At 36.1% G+C, this 22,371-nt stretch overlaps 1 protein-coding gene across 13 annotated transcripts in view; it reads right to left on the reverse strand.

The window, feature by feature from the left end:
* NRG1 (neuregulin 1) overlaps window positions 1–22,371 on the reverse strand; it is a 1,128,933-nt gene that overhangs the window by 129,676 nt on the left and 976,886 nt on the right. The gene's annotated exons all lie outside the window — the stretch shown is intronic.

A 22,371-nucleotide genomic window follows, 5' to 3' on the forward strand; every position in this document is an offset into this window, starting at 1 on the left:
GTCCTGGGCTCAAGCGATCCTCCCACCTTAGCCTCTCAAGTAGCTGAGACTACAGATGCACACCACCATGCCTGGCTAATTTATTTTAAACTATTATTATTATTATTTTGTAGAAGTAGGGTCTCACTTTCTCACCCAGGCTGGAGTGCAATGATGCCATCATAACTCACTATGGCTTCAAACTCCTGGCCTCAACAATCCTCCCACCTCAGCCTCCCAAAGTGCTGGTATTACAGGCATGAGCCACCATGCCTGCCAATATGTATGTTTGAAATAGGGAAACAGGATGGCACTGAACAGTGAAAAGTATTTTAGTATATAAAACAGGACAGAAAGATAAGCCTTTGCTCATGTTCTCATAAGCCTTTTGAATTTAGACTCTCAATGTTATATCCATTTATTATATTTTTAGTGTGGATGTGCTTCTGAGATCTTTGGGATGAAGTATTCCACTGGAAATCTGTGCCAAGGATGAGGGGCAAGTGGCAGTCTTCCTGTATTATCTGTGTTTTCTTATTAAACGTGTCATAAACTCAACACCGCAATGTCAGCTCCATAAGGGCACACACTTGTGTCTGTGTCCACTGCTATACCCCCAGTACCGACAGCATGCCTGGCACACAGCAGACATTTGTTAAACAAATGCATCCAGTGAAAATGACACAGAAGAAGGATGAATAAACTATGAGAAAACATCTTTGAGACATGGGTTTTACCAGTGTGAGTAAATGCAAATAATGTTAAATTACTATGTATATTTGTATTGTGTGTGTGTGTGTGTGTGTGTGTGTGTGTGTGTGACAAAAGGAAGAAAAAACAAAAGAAACATTATCTTTATATTGACTAATCTGAGGTTATGTGGATAAATGGCCATTCATAACATTTATTAGAGCCAATATATGTTGGCTTAGGTACCTTCAGTAAATATCTTTGCTGTGTCTTATTAATATTCACTATTACATTTAAGTTCAGGGCATAGAGCAGCACAGCTCAGAGACAGCTTCTGTTGTTTGTTTTTCATTCTTCTGGCAAATGTAACAAAAATGCAAGATATAATTTTCCTTTTATGCACATATCCATGTGCAATCTTATTTAACAAAAATGATAATGGATGTATTTTAATGCAGTAAGTGTTAGCTAAAAACAAGGAAGAAATACCTTGATAACCAATGTCAGCTTAATACAAATTCAGCAAAGTTTTAAAAATGGGAGTCATTGAACTTGACTTATACTTAAGCACGAGCTATTTGTTTTAAAGTTCAGTTTAAAACTGAACTTGTCAGCCAATTCTACAAACTGGTCCCCCAATCAGCCCAGAAATGTAGTTAGTTAGTACATAGCACAGCATATCACTTATAGCAAATGCTCTAGAAATATGTGTTAATTTGATTTTTAAATCTCTTGCTTAAAATAGAGAGAAATGGTTGAGCATGAGATTATACACATGTGAAGGCAGTTATGAATTACTCATAAGAGAGTACCAGCTATTCAAGACACTGAAACTTCATATAAGCCCATGTATAAATATACTCACGCAGTATACCCAGAAAAAGCAAGCTTGAGGAAAGGGATTACCTGAAGTCTTCCACTTTTAAACATGGTTCAAATTTCTTTTCTCTTTTATTTATTTTCTTTTGAGAATGAGGCTCACTGTGTTACTTAGGCTGAAGTGCACTGACACAATCTCGGCTCCCTGCAGCCCCCATCTCCCAGGTTACAGTGCCTCATCTTCCTGGGTAGCTTGGATTACAGGCATGCACCACCATAACTAATTTTTTTTAATTATTATTTTTAGTAGAGACAGAGTTTCGCCATGTTGGCCAGGATGGTGTCAAACTCCTGACCTCAGATGTTCCTCCTGCAGTGGCCTCCCAAAATGCTGGATTATAGGCGTGAGCCACCATGCCCAGCCAGTTCAAATTTCTAAATCTGAAAAGACCTCAGCCAGAGAAAACATCTTACAATATATATTTTCCTTAGACTACACACAGTTTTTTTTTTCTCCTTGTTGCTGATCAAAATAAAAATATAAAATTGCATCAAAGGGGGAAAAAAAGGAGAAATGAAAATATGTGCAGTTTCCAGAACTGATTGAGCCTTCCTAGTAAGCCATCTAAGTGTCAAGAAACACTACTATAAGGTCATAACCCTTATGATGCTCATGGAAGCAGAAGTTTCCCATTTAAAACAAAGTGCCAATCTCATATTTTCTGCTGCTTTTCAGCCTAAGGGGTGGAAAACTTTTCTGCATTGTTATAATTTATATAACTTAAAAAGATATGAATTTGAAAGTTATAAAAATATCTTATGATTTGACCTCCAGCTCAAATGTTTCTATCATAAACCACCCAATAGGTTGCGAGAGTCAGACTTGTTTAAGAAAGGCTTGTTTTTTTTTTTTTCTCTGACGTGGTAGCTCCTGCCTGTCATCCCAGGTACTAGGGAGGACAAGGCAGGAGGATTGCTTGAGTTTAGGAGTTCGAGATCAGCCTGGGCAACATAGGGAGACCATATCTCTAAAACATAGGGGAAAAAAAAAGAGAATGGACTTGTTTCTTTTCTATTTCAGTAGAGTAAAAGAATTTATGTTTAATGCAAAGGTCAACTGTAATCTCAATAATAATTAATTTTTTTATTGATTCAATGTTGGAGCTCCAACAGGTCTTCCCCCTGAATTTTATTTTATACAAAAAGAAAAATGTTCTTGGGAGGTAAAAAATAAAATAAAATAAAAATAACCTGCTCAGAGTCACACAAAAATTAATTTCAGAGTCAGGACTAAAAATCACATCTATTTCTCCTTCTTTTTAATTAATTTCTGCAAAGGAAAACTCTTTAGTTACATACTGCCATTGCAGATACACACATTTGATTAGATAGTTTAGATTTTTCTCTCACTTGGGGCCATGAATGATTTCTGTACCAATACCTCACTTTGACCATTTCCTGGGACCATTTCTACGTGTAAGTTTACTCTTTAATAATACTCCCGTGACCACCTGTGGTCACAACTCTACTTAATGGCCCTCTTTCTGAAAGATATTCAGAGACTAATATTCATATTTGGACTCTGTTATCAAACAGCATTTATCAAACTAAGGGAGCACATAAAAAGTGTGCTCCAGAACCCAACAACTTCCCCTGAGAGCAGGCTGGAGATTTGATGTTACCTGAATTGTGGGAGCATTACAATCAGCTTGATTGCTTACATTGGAAAGTACAGAATAAAGAAACTCCAGTGGATAGGAAGGCAGTTCACCAAAACGGGAATCACTGGATATTACCGCAGTAGCTCAAACACAAATTGTATCAAATATGGTTAGTATCTGGGAATCAGGGAGCCAAGGTTACATCCTGTTTTGATTTGGAGAATTCAAAGCCTGGGACAGAGGAAGTAGTAATTAACAAGGAGCAGGAACAAGAAGGTTGCTACTGGTTGAGTTACATTATGAAATATGATGACTAGAAAATGCTTGGTCCAAATATGGTGGCTTATCAGAGAGAAACATATATTCTATTTGATAGCATAATCCATGACCTATATGTTCTTTTAAAGAATGTAATAAAATATGTATACCATGCATACTGGGATATTTGGGGGTAAAATGAACTCATGTATCCTTGAAATTTCATCAAAAAATAAAAAATTGATAGATAATTGGGTAGACATTTGCTAAGTAAATCTAGGAAAATATTAACTGTATAACCTCGGTAGTGGGCATACGTTTGTTTATCGTGCAGTTAATTCACTTTTTCTCTATGTTTGAAAATTTCATAATAAAATGCTGGAAATTTTTAAAAATTTTTTCATGATGTTTCTGGGTTCACATATAAAAAGCCTATCTTGATATACTATAGTAAATTTTATTATAAAACTTATTACCTATGCCAAATAAATAAAATAATCCACTAATTCTACATTTAGTAACCTCCACTTGGTTATTTTTTTTCTCCTCTGCATCACCCCTCCAGGCCCCACTCATCACCGCCTTTTTCCGTTTTATGGAATTGATTTTTAAGATGAATTTCAAAATTATATCAAGGGTAAAAGATTCACAATTTTAACCATTATCTAACGACAATGAGGTATCTTTAAATGGCAAACCATTAATTGCTATAGAACATCTAAGAGCTTTTTCTGCCCCCCTCCCCTCACCCAATGCCATTTATTTATTGAGAAGGGATTTTCCTTAATGCTATACTTCGATCACTGGGGAATTAGAACATTTATGAATAATGTGACTTGGGAAAATGCAAAGTTCACATTACTGAAAAAATCTGAAAGATCAGATGGTATGCTTATTCTGTTGAAATAAATAGGATCCTTGGATTATTCAGGACACTCCCATTCTGAACACACCTCTTCCAGTGGTCAACTGGTCAGTGGACCATAAGGCCAGAGGCTCCCATGTGAAGGCTGAGCTTCTCTGCTGCTGGATTTTCCACCCAGTGATTCATACAGATATTTTATAAACTATTAAATATGTATGATGCAGTACAAAGCCCCTCTAAAAGCATCTGTATTTAACTAAATCATGTCCCTGACAGCAAGAGGCATACAGAGCAATTTAACCCAGCAGGAAAAGTACTTCTTTTACAAATCACTGCAGTGCAGAGCTTCAATCACATGCTTCTTTTTGCACCCTCCCTGTACCTCCAGTAAGAAAGGAAAGGCTTAACTTAAATGGTTTGAAATTGCTTTGAGATAGGGTTCTAAAACAAAACATAAGTCTTTTGAAGTGTTTCTCAAAAATTTTACTACTGTCAGGCTTTGCCACTACTCTGTCCCTAGAGTTCAGAGAAATAACCCAGCCTCAGGTTAAGTCTCCTTAACCAGGGGCTAAATACCTGGAATTAGCTCACTCTCTTTTATGCTCTTCCAAATGTCTACTGCTGTTTGCTGACTGATATCAAAGGCATGTAAAAAGTATCAATGTACAACTAGATACCCCATATTCTTCTTTTTCACCCCAAAAAAGATTCAAAGAGAAAAGTTTTGGATGAGAAACTTCAGGACACACCAAAAGTAAAATCATTGTTATCCATTCACAGCCTTAAGACCAAAGGATCTAGTGAGATAAGTGGTACTAATTATGTCGTTTTCCAAGGTACCTAAGCATTTGGTAAGGCAGAAGAATAGGAGAGGGATGGCTACATTTTCTTAAAAGTGCAATGACAACGTAAAACATTTGCAGAAATCTCATGCACAGAACTAACCGTGCTCCCAGAGACAGGTGGTTTTACGTAACCTATGGTAGGAGGAAAATGTGTTGAATGAGTATAAAAATAATTACCTTACCGTCAAAAAAAAAAAAAAATCAGGGCTAAATGCTTGAATTGCCCAACCCAAAATGAAATGGCATTACTGTAATTCAGCCAACTGATCAGGAAATGTGCTGTGCAGATTTAAATGAACTTCTTTTCACAATCTGGCAGGTACAAAATGGAAAACCTCAGGATGACCTGCTTTTCAAAAGCAGCAGATATCAAATTTTAAGGTCACTGTACAGGGTATAATAAAAATAGTTACCATTTCTAAAGACCTAATCTATATGTTAATTTACTTAGCTACCCATCCACCTATCCATCCAAAAGATGTTTACTAAACGACCATATCTGTGCCAGGTATTGTGCTAGGGTTTGTAAATTTGGTAACAGGAAATTAAAATAATTTCCATCTTATAGTTCTCCTGCCCCCCCTTTTTTAAATAAAGTAGCAAGTACGATCTGCAGAGAGTGAGGGCATGATTTGAATTTTTAGAGTGGTAAGGTCTGAGTCATCTTAGAAAATGGAAGGTAAGGCTGACTGTGAAAAACAGCAACAGGTCAGACATTGTGTCAAGTAGTATATACACATCAGTCCTTATTTATAACTTTCTCAATCAGTCTGCAAAGTAACTGATATTCTTCTTATTTTATAGGTGGAAAAAGTGAGGATTAAAAAAACCACAGATAACCCACAATTACATAGCTAGTAAGTGGTGACGCAAAGGTTTAAACCTTCTGAACTTCAAAGGCCATTTTTCTGTACTACTGTACAAAATCTTTACACTGATATAAAGTATGGAAGAAGACTTTCAAAAAAAATTTTTTAATCACCAATTACATAACAGATCATTGTTTTTGTTGTTGATTTCTATAGTAAAATGTTTACTTGGACTTATACAAAACTCAGTATGGGAACAGGGGAGAAAAGAAGAAAAAATATGATGAGAATATTGTTCACATACATATCACAATTTCTACTTTGGAAGATTTATTTTTCAGATTAGTTTTTTCCAATACCAGGATTTAATATGGAATATTGATTAGGTTGTCCACTTAATGATGTGATGTGTCTTAAGTCTAGCCATGATGAAACCAACCCATTTAAATGATATTGCTAGTAAGTACATGAATGTATATGAATGAAAATAATTTAACATACTAAACAGTATGATGGCCCTCTGTTGCATATTTCTTGGAACATCAACAAGTTGAGGGAAGAAGGCATGCCACAATCTCAGAGCTTAGCAGGAAAATGTAATTTCTTTTTTTCAATTTTTTGAGAGTTTTAATCAGTATTTGAAAGCACCATACAATTACAGCAAATTAGAAATTACTCAAATTAAACTGAAAAGGGAAGATCGGGTCAGTAGTTAATGCTGCTTCTGCCACAGATTTCCCTTTTGGTTTTTAAAATGCATATGTATTCAAAGTTTTTCCACAGACATTCTAGGCTGATCTTGTCTCTGCTGCTTTATGCAACTTCTTTTTTTTTAAAGACAGGATCTTGCTCAGCCTCAAACTCCTGGGCTCAAGTGATCCTCCTGTTTCAGCCTCTCAATTTGCTGGGACCTCAGGTACGCATCACCATACCTGGCTAATTTTTAAAATTTCATTGTAAAGATGGGATCTCACCATGTTGCTCAGGCTAGTCTCGAACTCCTGGTCTCAAGCAATCCTTCTGCCTCAGCTTCCCAAAGTGCTGGGACTACAGGTGAGAATCTACTCACTTACAGACTACTGCTCCCAGCCTTAAGCAACTTCATTCATTCCTTCAAAGATTTTTTTTAAGCAAGTGCCTCATATGTACCAGGCCCTATTCAAGACTGAGAGGAAGAGGAAGGCAGGCACTGGGGAAAGAGATTGCAATAGTTTCTGCTTCCATAATATTTACATTCTACTGGAAGACTTAGGGTTCCTAATCTTAGGTAGGCATAAAGGCAGACTTCAGAACTAAAGAGTCCATAGCCTTATAATGGACTCTATTTGTGCAGTTGACATATAGTGGAGTATTTTTTTTTTTAATGATTCTGTCAGGAAACACTGTTTATTGTATATGCATGTCTAAGTATCTGAAATTTTCCTTCACTCTGGATCCAGTTATGGAAATGTTTTCTTCTGATAGCGTTTTGTTTGATTAGTGATAGAAGAAGAATGCAGAATTCAATTCTAGAAGAGATCATGCCTAGGCAAGAGACCTTTGGAGGTACTGGACAATTATAAACAGAAAAACATAATCTATCTGTTTCCATTCTCAGTAACCATAAAAACAAAACAGCCACAAAAGCAGACGAGCCTGTCGTAGTCATTTAATGACTGAATTTTTTTAAAGCTGTTGGCTCGATTGTTTTTGGTAGATGAATTAAAATAAATAAAAGCAAGCATTAATACAGTGTATTACTATCTTTTTGATGAATTGAAGCTTTCTTATGTACTGGTGATGCCAAAGCACTATTTTAAAGTACAGTTAGTCAAATTTTGTGAATTCTTAAGGAAATGTGTTAATTTCACAGAAATTCTAAAGTATCAGCATAAAAAAGTAGTCAAATATCAAAGAGAAAAGAATGAATTACATGCATACAGATATAGATCTGATTTAAAAATTTGTTACTTATAGATACTAGGTTAACTAATAACATGTTCTACAGGAATCAAAGAAGTGAGTGTTAAACATTTTAACTGATTAGTCCTGATAACCACCTAGCTTTGCAAAATCGTTGGCATGTCAGGTGCTAAAGAGGATGAGAAAGAGTTTTACAATTAAACTTACAAGGATCATCTTTCTAAATGAATGAGCTGCTCAGAGATGAACTGAATGTAACTAAATAAATCAATAATAAAATGATCAGGATGGATATCCTGTATCATGTTAGAAACAATTTTCCCTTCTCATAAAAATATACAAGGCTCTAGAGCAACAAATTTATCATCAGCACCTAAATCAATTTTTTTTTTTTGAGACAGAGTCTTGCTCTGTCACCCAGGCTGGAGTGCAGTGGACCGATCTTGGCTTACTGAATCCTCTGCTTCCAGGTTCAAGTGATTCTCTTGCCCCCGCCTTTGAGTAGCTGCGATTACAGGTGCACACCACCACGCCCAGCTAATTTTTGTATTTTTAGTAGAGATGGGGTTTCATCATGTTGCTCAGGCTGGTCTCAAACTCCTGACCTCATCAGCCTTGGCCTCCTAAAGTGCTGGGATTACAGGCGTGAGACACCGTGCCTGGCCACATCTAAATCAATTTGAACTTTTGGTCCTTACAGTATAATCATACCACTGAACATTGTCATTATGTGACAGGTCCAATTCAGGCATGTCCAGTGAAGAAAAGAGTGTATACTTCAGTGGAACTCATTTTATATTAACATGGCTTGAATGTACATTTTTAAAAGTTGCTAAAATTATTTTCACTTTAAAAATTGATTTCTCTTATTTAAGTACTATTTTCTCTGATGCTCAAAAATAAAACATTAATTTTTAATGCCACAAGTTTATAAAACAATTTGAAGTTAAAAGTATAAATATGCATTATTTACTTTGCTATTAACTTAACACAGCATTTACCTTTTTATTACAAATTCAATAATTTGTTATACCACTAAGCTACATGGAGCATTAGGTACTGTGTAAAACCAAGATCTTGTTGCTATTGTTCTTAAGAACAAGTGTGTCCACACCCAAAAAACCAGTGAATTCTGTGCAAATTAAAAAAGATTTTTTAAATGAGCATTGTAGTAAATTAAGTCCAACTATGAGCAACAGAGTCTCAAAGCATCCTAGATTAACGTCACCAGAATTTCCCATGTTGAATTAAGCATGTGGTTTGGTCAGCAAAGATAATCTTTTTCTATATCTTGTTTATATCTACTATAAATACCATAAGCATTCCATTAGCATTAACCCAATGATTAATGCATATGTCATGGCCTCAGGTTCTAATCATTGATAATAACTGCCTACCACTATTTCCACAACTGTTCATCTCCCAACTCTTTTACCCTGACTAACAAAGAAATGCCTACTAAAGTCTAAGAGTTCATGTAGTTACAGGAAACCAGATGCATTATTTATAAGGATGCAGAGGCTAGAAAGTTCGGCTGTGTCTCTTACCCCAGCAGCAGTAGGCTCTAAGATATCGGCAATAGGACCATTGCCAGTACATTAGAAGATGAGATAGAAGGGATCCCTGCCAAATAAAATAGCTAAGTAATAACAAATGTTAAAAAAGGAGAGCCTTGGGGGTTGGAAGGAGTCTTGAGATCACTGTTGAAGCACAATTCAGAAGATCACCAAGCTTTTGCAGTCAATACAGAAAGAAGAATTGTAATCCCAATTAATTCTTTGTATCTTTCTTGAGTACTTGCTTTTTAATTACAGTTACTCTTTTTTTTTAATGTGTCTATAGTATCTATACATAAATGAGAAACTACAACTGGTATAAAAGAGTAAAGTGCACAGTATGAAATTTCAAGTTCAGGTATAATTAACTGTGTGTTCATATGGCCCACTCTGTTTAGAAATCCATACTACTGTTTTAGTGATCCAGGAAAAATCAGTATTTTTCTTCTTTGATTTCAGAGAAAAAGAAACCTAGACACGAAAAGCCACAATGTCTTATTCTTCATGTGTTCCAAGTGATATATTGCTACAGACAGATATTTGTTGTGGCTTTAAGTAGATTTTGAGATAGTGCCATTCAAGTTTCATTTTCTGTTTAATCATCGTCAGTCACTTGGAATTTACACCACAGCACAACAAGAAGCTGCATGTTTTAAAGTTAACAACAGCAGGGGATGAAAATGCCATCTTGCCTGAAAAAAAAAAAAAAACAACCTAATATCTGACAAAATAAGTCAATTGAAACACAGAAAAAAGAAAAGTTACCATAGGGATTGTTAAAACAAATAACCTTCCATATCAATCTGAAACTTAAACAAAAAGCTATGGTTGTAATCTGCTTCTCAAAATTGATCTGAATGTTACCATCAACTTCAAACGTGAAGTAGCTGAGGCTACATGCCATATGTTATGTTTATTCTTTTCTTTGAATAACCTAAGCATTTCAGATGTTGAATGCATACACCTTTTATCTACAATACCATTCTCATCATTATCTCCCCATTCCAAATGTGTGCACACTGGGCGGCAGATGGGATGAGGCTTGTGGCAATCTTTTTAAATTATCCAAGTACCAAATGAATATAATTTGGTACCTAAAATTGTTCTACTTTTAATGGCTTCTATCATAGTAAATGGGTGTGTCTATTCTGTATCGTGCTTAGGAAACTGGATTCACGATCAGATTTGGTCATCTCATTAGGGGAAAAGGACCATTTTCTGAAGTAGCTGCAATGATCATTTGCCCTTTAGCCTAGTATGATAGAGGTCACAAAAAGAGCTCTCTGAAGTCAAGAAGTGTTCTTCTGAGCCTTCAACTTCTACTATCTGTGGGTGAAAAGAACACAGGATGAACAGTCAGAAAGACTGGGGTTGAATCCTGCTTCTACCACTACTTGACAAATATTGAATTGTCTTGAGTATCAGTCTCCCAGGACATCTATATAATGGGACTAACGATATCCATTCTCAGAGGGAAGCATCTCACACATAGTAGATGCTCATTAAAATATATTATTGTTGCCTATTATTACTATTAAGGATAAGAGAGGGAAAATAATCCACTTTATTGATACTGTTATGGCAATTCTCCTGTTCCCAAGCAAGTGCCTCTTCAGCACTACAGAGAGGAACAGCGACCAGTTAATAAGTAGGTTCTGGAATAACTTGCAATAATCCTATCAAAGGAGAAACAGAGTTTTATAAATCACCAAGAAAACAAGTATTTATGATAAAATAAAAAATCTTCCAGATGTAAAAAGCAGGTATAAATTTAAAATACACATATAAAGAATGTGAATGCGTCTCAAAATATTACAAGTTTTCTAATAAATATTATTTAAGCCACTGTTAGTTTGTTAAAACTTTGATTTTAAAATATTTAAATATCTGTGTCCATGATTTAAGGTGAAGGTGGTTTTCTTTTAATTGCATATGTGTATAACTTTAAAAAATGATAATCCAACAAAAAATTCATTAAATCACTGATAACGTTGACATCCATTTAATAAATACTTCCTGGGAAATGGCATAGTGATAAGTTATGGGAATAGAAATACAAAGCAATCAAAATTCTTCCCTTTAGTATTTTACATTCTGGTGGGGGAACTGATATGCACACCACTGTGGATAAGAAGTGGCAAGGCTGTGGTCCAAGCAAGAGCTAGGGACCACCTAGAGTGAACTTCTAGGGACTAGAAGATAGTCTAACATCTAACTACAAAATAATAAAGAGCTTGCTTTTACTCCTTGATTGGACAAAGAATATTTTTAAAAAATAATTTCAGACCATTATTTTAATAAAATATACCCAGGTCTGCACTTCAAATAAAAAGTAAGGAGAAGTTATGACATTTTGAAAATTGAGACAACAGCCAACTCTGTTCTTCATAAAGATCTTCTCCACCAGAAACTTTTATTAGGTTCATTCCTTAGTGCACTATTTATCCAAAAGATCGCAGCCAATGTTCTAGAAGCCTCAAAAAATAAGCAGAAGCTAGGTGCAGTGGCTCACGCCTGTTATCCCAGCACTTTGGGAGGCCAAGGCAGGTGGATCACTTGAGATCAGGAGTTTGAGACTAGCCTGGCTAATATGGCAAAACCCTGTCTCTATCAAAAATATAAAATATTAGCCAGTGTGGTGGCACATGCCTGTAATCCCAGCTACTTGGAAGGCTGAAGCAGAAGAATCATCACTAGAACCGGGGAGGCAGAGTTTACAATGAGCCTAGTTAGTGCCACTGTACTCCAGCCTGGTGACAAAGCATGATTCCATGTCAAAAAAAAAAAAAAAAAAAAAAAAAAAAAAAAAGACAAAAATTTTTATTTTGTTTTTTTTTGTATGTAGTGCATGTAAACTTTCATTTTTCTTTATTTTTTCTCTAAGCTGAATGAATTTAAATATCAATCCTCTTCACCTGCATTGTAAAATCATTTTTAAATGTTTTAGTAAACCTCTTCAGTGTCTTTGAGTCATCTATTTTCCTCCTAAACTTTATCTTGCTTTCACATACAATCTCATTTGCACACACAAGGTAATTCTCCCACCTCCATAATCTATTTATCTTAAAACACAGCCAGGGACCCTTTGTATGGCTTATTTATTCGCAGATAACTTGGGGAAACTCTGAACAAAGATGCATTTATGCTCTGGAACATTAGGGAGGTGAAATTAAGAAGCTGCTAATGAAAAGAACAGAGGAAAAAAATACATCTGGATCCAGAGAAGTATAAAAAATTTGTGAAAAATCTATTATGGCCACTTTAATAATTTTCTCTCAGATATAGGTAAGGCTATGCCTCTTCATATCACATTTCATCATAAAAAATACCCTGTTTAACAAGGCAGGTTACTCCTGGTACATTTCATCAGAGCTGGGAAATATTAGATTTTACAGCTTAAAGAAATGCAGCAACTTCCTTTTCATAGCTTTGTAGGCTGAGACTTGTACAAAAAAAATCTGTTCTCAAAGCTACATTATTTATGAAAGACATGGATTTTTATAGGCTGATTCAATATGTAGATTTCTAGGTTAAAATGTAGGACAATATTTGTGTAGAACATTAAAAACTAACATTTTAAATATTTTGTCATGCAGAATTTTATTTTTTAATGTACCTTAATTCCCATTTGTAGTTAAAATCTTTATCAGATGACACAGAAATTTCTTGTCAGTTAATCACTGCCTTTAGTAAATGAATTTTAAGAAAATCGGGGGTGGAATTATCATAAAGGTAAAATTTTGGTTTTATAATTTTAACAGATTAATTTCCTTTACTGGATTCCTTGATTATCACTCAGCATCCTTTTTTTAAATTTACCACTTCTCCCTTCTTTGGATCAATTCAAGTCTTTAAAAAATAAAAATAAAAAAAACAAAACAAGTCTTACTTAAGAACAAAACAAGTTCAGGAAATCGCAAGCTGGGTGCGGTGGCCCGTGTCTATAATCCCAGCACTTTGAGGCTGAGGTGGGAGCATTACTTGAGCCCAGAAGTTTGAAACCAGCCTGGGCAACATAAGAAGATCCTGTCTCTATTTAAAAAAATAAAATTGCAATTTTTCATACACATACATTTCCAGATGGCCTAAACAAAACTATTTCCTCAGATATGTAACATAGTCTTTGTAAATTCATCTCTGTATCAAGGGTAAGTGTCTGCTCATCAACAGTGATGCAACTTACCATACTATAATTATGCTTTTCTGAAAAGTTTCTAGTTATATTTCAAAAAGTTCCCCAAACTACTCTCAAAACCCTATTTAGTATATATTAATTTCCAAAACCTCTTAATCTCCACTAATCTTTTATTCTTGATAGTAAATTATAGAATATCATCATCTTTTAAAATGAGATACATTTCAGGATTCTGATTTCTTAGTAAAAATATGAAGTAGAAACAACAATTCACTATTTTAGAAGACAATAAGAGTAAAATAATAGTATTTTTTCTTTCTTTCTTTTTTTTGAGACAGAGTCTTGCTCTGTCGCCCAAGCTAGAGTGCAGTGGTGTGGCTCACTGCAACCTCCACCTCCTGGGTTCAAGCAATTCTCCTGCCTTAACCTTCTGAGTAGCTGGGATTACAGGTGAGTGCCTTCATGCCTGGATAATTTTTGTATTTTTAGTAGAGACGGGCTTTTACTATGTTGGCCAGGTTGGTCTGGAACTCCCGACCTCAAGTGATCCACCTGCCTTGGCCTCCCAAAGTGCTGGGATTATAGGTGTGAGCCACTGCACTTGGCCAATATTTTCTTTTAAATCACATAACCACAAATGACTTTTCTATCTTAAGGAATATTACAAAAAATAAAAACATGATTGGAAAGTCTTCCTCTTGCCATATTCTACTTCCCATTATGATTATGTGCCATTATGCGCAATTAATCACAATTAACCTTTTTACTTCCCTGTGAACTCCCTCAGCCCAAGGACTATTTCCTAGTCATCTCCCCCAACCATCACTCCTCCCACCTCCCAAGAAACATGCATACACCGTTCCTAGCCTCATGCTGAAATATAGTTGGACCTGGTTATTAACTATTCATTTTCATTAGAGAGGGAAAGTGTTCAGTGATCTAAGAATCAAAGAGCAAAAACAGGGCCATCCATTTTTAATTCACCTACGTTCACCACTCACTTGCTATTTGACCTTAAGTGTCACTCAGCCTATCCCTGTCTATATTTTATTTTCCTTACCATTGAAATAATGAGAATAGTCCAAAATTTCTTTAAAAATTTAAAGGAAAGAATGATTAAATTTGTGATAATTACAAATAAAAATTCCTGCAACATTTTATAAATCCAGGCATTCTCTCTCTCACTCTCTCTGACATTTCTTAAAAAGCTCTTTAAAAGTTTGCTATTCATTCAAAAGGTAGTGTTAGAGTACCTCAACAAAGAACAAACAAATAGCCCATAGTTGATGCTCAAATTCAACCTCAACACAAAACCTGAAATCAGAGATGGTTGTGGGCTTGAATGAAGATGAGTCCAGCTCTAGGCTATAACCCACAGTGGCCCAATTAATTGTTTTTTGAGAGTTTGCTGATCTTTGGTAGACGCAGAGATAAAATGAAAAGTGCCATTCTGGCACTTTTGATGATTAGCTGAACTATGTATACACAGCATCTTTATTAAAGTAATGAGTTAAGTATTCACACCTTGCATGTGAGATGCATTGTAACAAGAACATGACAGAGAAAAGAGGAAGATGCCCACAGATGAACTACTAGAGTTGTTATTTTGTTTAGGTTTAGATGGTGATGTCAATGAGTCTGATAAAACCTCAATCAGTATTATCTAACACTTGAACGAGACCTGGTGAGCTTTCTACACAATATTACATGGAATGGGCTAAGCATGCTCTTTTTCTTTCCAGATTGAAAAACAAGAACAATCCAAACCGTAATCAACACACAATTACTCTGGTAAAAGAAACTCGTAATTTTTCAAAATCTCCTTAATCATAGTATTTAAAAGATCCTTATCAAGTACTCTGACATTTGACATCAAAGTTAGAGCACTTTACAGAATTCAAAATGCTTCCCTTTCATTCTAATTTCAACACTAACTCATTTCTCTCTGTTTTTCTACTTTCTTTCAAAAGGCAGAATTTCCTAGGTTAAAAAAGAGGGCACTGTTAAAAGTAATTATAATGGTTCATAGGTACTAATGAGTCTTTTAAAAAATGATATTGCATTTGTCTTCAGTTTTCCAGCTTATTATTTTCTTCAGATTGCACATCCTGCTTAGTTTTGTCTGCCCAACCATGATTTTCAAAAACGCCTATTTTTAATTTTCCTTTAAAGTTCTGTTACAAATATCTATTTCCTGATTTTTCTAAGATAGTTTGCTCATCAGTTGTCAATGATTGTGTTGTTTTCCTGTCTAGCTCACTTTTCCCTTCTTTTGATATAGAACTCTCGTCTCTGTAATGATCCTACACCACGTGGTTCCCATGGGGCTGAGCCCATCTGCCCTCACTAACCCCAACACACATAGCAGTGGATATGTGCCCCAGCCCCGACTCAGCTGTAGTCATTAATCTCCCTGGATGCAATAGTTTAGGGTCAGACATGATGCAATCAGGGCCAATCAGATTCTTCCCTAAAATGTGATGTTTGGACAAGGAGTAGACTTTCTCTTCTTTTTAGAACTACCAATTTGTTCTTGGAATTTGGACAAGTCACAGGTTTCTGAACGTCAAGTCCCTCATCCATAGGATGCAATCTAAGCCACTGAGTTGTAGAAATAAATGACTCAAAATAAGAAAATATGCCTTAGAAAATGTAAAATATGATACAAATATCAATGATTTATACATATGTATATCACACACACAAACACACACACACACACACACGTATTTTATGGTCCAAAATAATTCTGTAAAGTATTAATTTTAACCAAATACAAAAGGCAAAGCTCAAACAAAACTTTAGATTCTCTTCTCCAGTGGTAGAATGCAAGGACACACAGTGAATGATTTCAAAAAGGGGAAAAGCAGAAGTAGAGAAATATATAATACTTGCAAGCAGTATTGTTAAAAAAAAAAAAGAAAAGAAAGGAAAGTAAGATATATTCATGTACAGAATAAATGAACTGATCATGAAGGCAGTAACTTGCATGCACATACGAATAGGCTATAACATAGCCCCAACTCTAGCACCAAGTCACTCTAGAATACTAAAAATCTGTAACAAACTTTCCAGGCAACCAGAAAGATGAGGTAATACCAGATGGGCAATTTTCTTTTTGGATTATTATTTTATTGCTATATGATACATGATAATTTGTTTGTCATTCTCCACAGTGGGCAGAGCCACCAACCCGTGGATAATGCCATGTTTATAAAAATCTGAAAACAATTTGCATTCAATTAAGAGTTGCTCTCCAACAGTGGCAGGAGAGTGCACATGTTACGACCAATAAAGACCTGAAATTGAAATGGTATTTTTCCAGCTGAGAATCATTTAGCTAAGCTCCCAGACATTTTCTCTACCATAAAAGCAGGTAAGTCAGTTACAACTGAGGGTGGAATGTAAGAACCATGGGTCTAAACTTCACCAATGGACCACACAGATCTGGTCCAATCTAATCAATACATGTCAGTGTGTGATTCCCAAGTGATACTGTTCTACCTCATTAAAGACATTCTTTTCCTTCAGCTAGCTTTTTTAGGTGCCAAATCAAAAACTGGATTGTTCATTTCATTCAGAGACTTCAAAGGAGACTTCCTGGATAAATTCCTTTAAAATGCAGCCTTAGCTGAGAATATATAATATTTTGAAAAGACATAGTGATTTCCTGGCAAAGAACTGTCAGCATCATCATTTAGGCTGAAAATAATAAACTCGTTTTCTTCTTCAACAATAAGGGCACTTTCCAATGTTGTTGAACTAAAATGCAAACACTCCCTGACTTCCATTCTCCTTTTAGAGCTATGACACTTTCACACACACTAGCTCTCTTACATACATGAAGGGACCACTTTAAAGCAAAGTTGTGCTAAATGATTTACACACATTTTCTCACACCAGACTTCTCAATATATGTTTAAAATAAATAGGGCTGTTCAGATATAGAAACTGAACAGGGCTGGTCACGATGGCTAATGCCTGCAATTCTAACACTTTGGTTGGCTGAGGTGGGTGGATCACTTGAGCACAGGAGTTCAATAGCAGTGTGGGCAACATGGAGAAACTCTGTCTCTGCAAAAATTATCAAGAGGTATGGTGGCACACACATGTAGTCCCAGCTACTAGGGAGGCTAAGGTAGGAGGATGGCTGGAGCCCAGGAGGTCAAGGCTGCAGTGAGCTATGATTGCACTACTGCACTCCAGCCTGGGCGACAGAGAGAAACCCTATCAAAGAAGAAGAAAAGGAAGGGGAAGGGGAAGGGGAAGATGAAGGGGAAAGGGGAAGGGAAGGGGGAAGGAAAGGGGGAAGGGGAGGAGAAGGGGGAAGGGAAGGAGAAGGGGGAAAGGAAGGCGAAAGAGAAGGGAAGGGGGAAGGGGGAAGGGAAAAGAGAAAGGGAAGGGGGAAAGGGGAAGGGAAGGGGAAAGGGAAGGGAAGGGGAAAGGAAAGGAGAAAGGAAAAGAAAAGATGAGACAAGAAGAGCAGAAGGAAGGAGAGAAGAGAAACTGAATCTCAGGGAAGTTACATATTTGTTTAAAATTATATGGTAATTAGTAGCACTGGTATTTATTTGTTTATTTTATTATTTTTGAGACAGGGTCTCTGTTGCCCAGGCTGGAGTGTAGTGGTGAGATCATGGCTTACTGAAACCTCATTCGCCTAGGCTCAAATGATCAATTTGCTCAAGCAATCCTTCCACTTTGGCCTCCTAAAGTGCTGAGATTACAAGCATGAGCCACCTCGGTTGGCCTCAGTGTTAGTATTTAGACTTAAGAGCAAGAGTCCACTCAGAATTTGTGCTCTTGCCATTTCATTCACCTGCCATGCTTTGATGTATAACAATGAAGGTCATATGCGTGTAACTGGCCCTAGACAACTCATTTACTTTAATCCACCATATATACTCCCAATAGACTTTGTATCAAACGCTACTTTTCAATCCACTCACAGAATCTCATCTCTTTCACTAGTAAGGGCTTTTTCTTTGAGGCAGCAAAACCTTATGTGACATAGCAGCAGGCCAGTGTGTTATGTGGGGTTGAGAGCTGCCATGTGACTTTGGACAACATGTGTCAGTTTCATCGTCTGTACAGTGTAATAAGTTTTTATGAGAACCATGAGTCATCATTCATGTAAAACATCTAGCACAGCACTTGGAACACAGTAAGCCTTCAATAAATGTTTGCTATTATTCATATCTGAAACAGATATCCCCATTTAAACTATTTCCCAGGGATTTATCTTTATTTTCTTTCCTGTTACTATTTGTTAGATTTTCTATTTTGTTTTCCACATTTACGTATTAAATTGGAATAGATGGTGCTTAATTCAGCAAAGTGGTTGGTAGAACAATTATTTTTTTTATGGTAGTCAACAGAATTGTCTGCAAAATGGGGTCACTAGCAGCTGGCATATCCAAAAGAAGTCATTAAGGCTTGTTCTAAGCAATCAATTCACTTCTGCTGATTCTATAAAAGGAGCAACAAGATAGTCCTACCGACTGTTTTGTAAGATTCAAATTCTTCTCCTAAAACTTGTCACTTATGTGTAATGGAAAACTCATTTACAGAATTATTATAAGTTTTTAGTCACAGATGCCTCACTTACAAAAAACAAAAGAAAATAAAGAAAATTTTTATCTCTATTAGGAGATTAGCATAAAGAACATAAAAAATTAGAATTAACAACTGTAAACTGGGCAACACATTGAGACCTCATCTCTACAAAAAATAAAGAAATTAGCCAGGCCTGGTGGCACCCCTGAAGTCTCAGCTACTTGGAAGGCTGAGGTGGGAGGATCACTTGAGCCCAGGAGTTTGAGGCTGTGATGAGTTACAGTTGAATCTCTGCACTCTGTTGAATGAACAATGGAAGTTTCCAATTTCAAAAAAAAATGAGTAGTAAAAATTGTCTTACAAAGGGAAGGAGTAAGAACTTTGATGTTTCACCAATATTTACAAGTAGTAGGAAAAATAAATAGAAAGGGGGCAAAACTGATAATGTGTTTGTAAATGAAAAATCCCTTAAAAACATCCAGTCAAGAATGATTTCTTAATTGTTAAGTGATCTATAAAATAGATTTCTGATTAATATTTAGACATGAGAAAAATGCTTATAATACATTAAGTATGGGTAGGTGAGTAACTTTTATTTTATTTTATTTTTAAATTTTTTCTTTCTTGTTTTTGTTTGTTTTTATTTTAAGAGAGACAAGGTCTTGCTCTGTTGCCCAGGCTGGAATGCAGAGATTCAACCTTAACTCATGACAGCCTCAAACTCCTGGGCTCAAGTGATCCTCTCACCTCAGCCTCCCAAGTAGCTGAGACGTAAAGGGTGCCTTCAGGCCTGGCTAATTTCTTTAATTTTTGTAGAGAGGAGATCTCAATGTGTTCCCCAGGCTGGTCTCAAACTCTTGGTCTCAAGCTGTCCTTTCACCTTGGTCTCTCAAAGTGCTGGGATTACAGGCATGAGCCATCATGCACTCTCTTATTTATTTATTTATTTTTGTTATTTTTTTCTAATCCAACATGAGTTAAAGAGGAGAAAAGGGAACTTTGGGGGCTGTGAAGTCAGGTCCATGTCCTCTGCCTATATCTGTTTGCTCTGAAACCCTCCTTTTTTTTTGCACTGACACCCCCAAATCGCAGAGAACGTTTAACACATAAAATGTTTGCTGAATTCATACTACTTCAGAGAGGCTTTTTAAAACATTTACTTTCGAAAACACCAGTGTCATTAGTTCAAAAAATGTAGCCCGTAGAGGCATGGTCACATTAGAAAAACAGAGTTCGCTTTTCAAATACAAGGATTTACTAGCATCTCCTTGCTGGCTAAAATAAAGTGAAAAGAAATCTATTCTTTGAGGCTTGAGGCTGATTATTTTTGACCAGGTGAACTTTTCTGAGGCCTTTGACATTTTTATATATTTTGCATTTTTAAGTCCAGCTCATTGCTATTGCTGACTCTTCAAGGTTCTCCTTCAGCCTTTACTAAATGGAGTTATTTGTACCTCACAGCTGTTCCCGGCAATGCAAGTCCTGCATGTGGCTTCCTTGAAATGCACTGTGTGCTTCATGCTATTTTCATTATTGTAACTAAGGCTGGACCTAGCTCCTGACACGATTGGTTCACATTTTCAAAGTGAAGAGCACATTTTCATGAGATTAAAAAATATAACAAACCTACCAATGTATCCACTGAATCTAAAATTTCAAAAAATACAGTAGGATTAGTTAAAAATGCATATTGTAATTATAAACAAACAAGTAAAACAATAGTTAATATGAAGAAATATAATGAAAAAGCCAAAAGAGAAAAAAAAATCGGAACACCAAAAATTAAAAAAATAAAAGCAGCCTTGGTTTCACCTATGGCTTTTCTCTTTCCCTAACACCTCATATCCAGTTGGTTAGGGAATCCTGCTGTCTTTACTTTCAAACTATTACTATTTTTTGCCACCTCTACTGCTACCAGCCTGGGCCAGGCCAACATACTCAGCAATAGCCACCTAACTGGCATCCTGGATTCTACCCTTGCTCCCAGTGAGTCATCCTTCACACAGGATCCAGAGCAATTCTACTAAATACCAATGTCCTGACAATGACCTACAAGGCACTACATGCTCCGGCCCCAGGGTTTGTGGCCCTCATCTCCTATAATTCAGCCTTTTGTTCCTTCTACTCCAACCCCACATGTCCCCTTATGGTTCCCCTACAAGGCATATGAGCCATGCTCTTGCCTAAGGCCTTTGCACGGGCTGTTCTCTGCCTAACTACAGTTTTCCCAGAATTTTCTTTGTTTCTTTCTTTTTCTTGAAACAGAATCTTACTCTGTCACCCAGGCTGGTGTGCAGTGGCACAATCACAGCTTACTGTAGCTTCAACCTCCTGAGCTCAAGTGATCCTCGCATCTCAGCCTCCCAAGCAGGTAGGACTACAGGTACATGCCACCATGTCCAGCTAATTTTTAAATTTTCTGTAGAGCCAAAGTCTTACTAGTGTTGCCCACACTGGCCTCAAGCTCTTGGGCTCAAGCAATTTTCCTGCCTTGGCCTTCCAAAATGCTAGAATTACAGGCATGAGCCACCACGCCCAGCCAGTTTCCCTAGATGTTTACAAAGTTAACCCTTTACTTCTTTTCACTTTTTGCTCAAATATCAACAATTTAATGAGACTTACGTTGATCAAGCTATTAAAAATCACAAGTCTCAACTCCCCTTATCCCCTCTCCTTCTCTACTGTTTATCATTGTTGGATTACGTAGCACCTTCTCATATATCATGTAATTAGTTTATTATATTAATTGTTTACATTCTCCTAATAAAATTAAGTTCCACCAAAAATATATATATTCATGAATCAATCAACCATATTTACTGAGAACCTACCATGATGTGGGTTGACTGATGTATGAAAATGGCACATTAAACTATTTTAATATCATGGTACACAAAGCTTCCATTTTTAGTTTTAAACCATTACCAATATCAAAAACTAATTCTGCTGAGTTAGAGATCATCAGATTTCATAGTTATTCCTCTCTCAGTGGTAATACAATGAATAGAAATGTAAACTGAGATTCATTTCAGTTCTCCAAAGCTCTGGAAAACCAAAAGAAGTATTCTGTTTCCATTCCTAAACTGTTCAGATGTGCTTAAGGACAGTATCTATGGCCACATTGATGACAGCATGAAGGGTTCCAATTACAAGCTTTTCAATAACTTTATTCAATGAATCACACAGGAGAGAAACTATTTCCAGATAAAATGCCAAAAAAGAAAAACCTAGTATTTGCTTCTGTAGAATAAACACTTAAAAAAAAAAAAAAAAAAAAAAAAAAAAAAAAAAAAAAA

Source organism: Sapajus apella, unplaced genomic scaffold (genome assembly GCF_009761245.1).
Source record: "Sapajus apella isolate SASKATOON/1434 unplaced genomic scaffold, GSC_monkey_1.0 scaffold21, whole genome shotgun sequence".
In the NCBI taxonomy this organism is placed as follows: domain Eukaryota; kingdom Metazoa; phylum Chordata; class Mammalia; order Primates; family Cebidae; genus Sapajus; species Sapajus apella.